The following is a 2,925-nucleotide window of genomic DNA, read 5'->3' as shown; positions in this document are numbered from 1 at the left end:
TTGAGGTGTAATCCATACTGAAGGCTGTGGTCTCTGATCTTCATCGTTAAGTACTTCAAGTCCTCTTCACTTTCTGCAAGCAAAATTGTGTCATCTGCCTAATGCAGGTTGTTAATGAATCTTCTTCCAGTCCTGATGCCCCATTCTTCATATAGTCCTGCTTCTGGAATTATTTCCTCAGCATACAGATTGAATAAGTATGTGAGAGGATACAACCCTGACTCACACCTTTCCTCTTTAAACCACACAGAATCCCCTTGTTTTGTTCGAATGATTGCCTTTTGGTCTATATGCAGGCTTCTCATGAGCACAATTATGTGTTATGGAATTCTCATTCTTCTCAATGTTACTCATCATTTGTCATGATGCACACAGTCAAATGCCTTTGCATAATCAATAAGACACACAAGTAAACATCTTTCTGGTATTATCTGCTATCAGCTGGGATCCATTTGACATCAGCAATGATATCCCTCGTTCCACATCCTTTCTTTTTTTTTTTTTAATAATTTTTATTGAGCTTTAAGTGAACATTTACAAATCAAGTCAGTCTGTCACATATAAGCTTATATATACCTTACTCCATACTCCATACTCTCCCCCTAATGAGTCAGCCCTTCCACTCTCTCCTTTCGTGACAATTTTGCCAGTTTCTAACCCTCTCTACCCTCCTATCTCCCCTCCAGACAGGAGTTGCCAACACAGCCTCAAGTGTCCACCTGATACAAGTAGCTCACTCTTCGTCAGCATGTCTCTCCAACCCATTGTCCAGTCCCTCAGTCCCTTCCTTGTCTGATGAATTGTCTTCGGGAATGGTTCCTGTCCTGGGCCAACAGAAGGTTTGGGGACCATGACTGCCAGGATTCCTCTAGTCTCAGTCAGACCATTAAGTCTGGTCTTTTTATGAGAATTTGAGGTCTGCACCCCACTGATCTCCTGCTCCCTCAGGGGTTCTCTGTTGTGCTCCCTGTCAGGGCAGTCATCGGTTGTGGCCAGGCACCATCTGGTTCTTCCAGTCTCAGGATGATGTAAGTCTCTGGTTCATGGGGCCCTTTCTGTCTCTTGGGCTTATAGTTGTCGTGTGACCTTGGTGTTCTTCATTCTCCTTTGATCCAGGTGGGTTGAGACCCATTGATGCATCTTAGATGGCCGCTTGTTAGCATTTAAGACCCCAGACGCCACATTTCAAAGTGGGATGCAGAATGTTTTCATAATAGAATTATTTTGCCAATAGACTTAGAAGTCCCCTTAAGCCATAGTCCCCAAACCCCCGCCCTTGCTCCGCTGACCTTTGAAGCATTCAGTTTATCCCGGAAACTTCTTTGGTTTTGGTCCAGTCCATTTGAGCTGACCTTCCGTGCATTGAGTATTGTCCTTCCCTTCACCTAAATTAGTTCTTATCTACTAACTAATCAGTAAATAGCCCTCTCCCACCCTCACTCCCTCCCTTCCTCATAACCACAAAAGCATGTGTTCTTCTCAGTTTATACTATTTCTCAAGATCTTATAATAGTGGTCTTATACAATATTTGTCCTTTTGCCTCTGACTCATTTCGCTCAGCACAATGCCTTCCAGGTTCCTCCATGTTATGAAATGTTTCACAGATTCGTCACTGTTCTTTATCGATGCGTAGTATTCCATTGTGTGAATATACCACAATTTATTTACCCGTTCATCCGTTGATGGACACCTTGGTTGCTTCCAGCTTTTTGCTATTGTAAACAGAGCTGCAATGAACATGGGTGTGCATATATCTGTTTGTGTGAAGGCTCTTATTTCTCTAGGGTATATTCCGAGGAGTGGGATTTCTGGGTTGTATGGTAGTTCTATTTCTAACTTTTTTTTTTTTGGCAGGCAGATAAAGGCTTGTTTTATTGAACAACTGATCTATGTGACTGCCAAGGCCATTCTGTACAGACAAGAGATGGGGAGAAGCTTTATTTCTTGGTTTCCTCCTCGGACAGAGTCTTGATGATCTCTTCTTTCTTGGCTTGGAGCGCTCCTCACGGCGCTTGCGTGCTTCCTTGGTCTTAGACCTGCGGGCCTCAGCCTGGTCAGCCAGAAGCTTCTTGCGGGCCTTGTCTGCCTTTAGCTTGTGGATGTGTTCCATGAGAATCCGCTTGTTCTTGAACACATTCCCCTTCACCTTCGGGTACAGGCTGTGATACATGTGGCGGTCAATCTTCTTAGATTCACGGTATCTCCTGAGCAGCCGGCGCAGAATTCTCATCCTCCTCATCCAGGTCACCTTCTCGGGCATTCGAGCGTTGGCAGTACCCTTTCACTTACCTATGCCCATATGCCTGCCCTTGCGGCGGGCTAAGGTATTTTTCCGGCATCTAGCCCGAGAATGGACGGTCATAGGCTTGCGAATGATCAGGCCATCTTTGATCAGTTTCCGGATTTGCTGACGGGAGTTGGCATTGGCAATTTCATTGGTCTCATTGGGGTCCAACCAGACCTTCTTGCCACAGCGGAGGACACTGGAGGCAAGCCTCTTCTGAAGCCTGAGCATACTCATGGCTGTGGCCGCAGGGCCGAAAGGCTATTTCTAACTTTTAAAGAAAATGCCAGATAGATTTCCAAAGTAGTTGTACCATTTTACATTCCCGCCAGCAGTGTGTAAGAGTTCCAATCTCTCCGCAGCCTCTCCAACATTTATTATTTTGTGTTTTTTGGATTAATGCCAGCCTTGTTGGAGTGAGATGGAATCTCATCATAGTTTTAATTTGCATTTCTCTAATGGCTAATGATCGAGAGCATTTTCTCATGTATCTGTTAGCTGCCTGAATATCTTCTTCAGTGAAGTGTGTGTTCATATCCTTTGCCTACTTCTTGATTGGGTTGTTTGTCTTTTTGTGGTTGAGTTTTAACAGAATCATATAGATTTTAGAGATCAGGCACTGGTCATAGATGTCATAGCT

At 44.3% G+C, this 2,925-nt stretch overlaps 1 pseudogene; it reads right to left on the bottom strand.

Annotated features, from left to right (window-relative positions):
- Window positions 1-1,854: 1,854 nt before the first annotated feature.
- On the bottom strand, window positions 1,855-2,540 carry LOC126077589 (60S ribosomal protein L19-like; annotated as a pseudogene).
- Between the last annotated feature and the right edge of the window lie 385 nt (window positions 2,541-2,925).

This window comes from Elephas maximus, chromosome 5, assembly GCF_024166365.1.
Source record: "Elephas maximus indicus isolate mEleMax1 chromosome 5, mEleMax1 primary haplotype, whole genome shotgun sequence".
Classification (NCBI taxonomy): Eukaryota; Metazoa; Chordata; class Mammalia; order Proboscidea; family Elephantidae; genus Elephas; species Elephas maximus.
The sequence above is the reverse complement of the archived record's forward strand: the minus strand, read 5'-3'. Positions and strand labels throughout refer to the sequence as shown.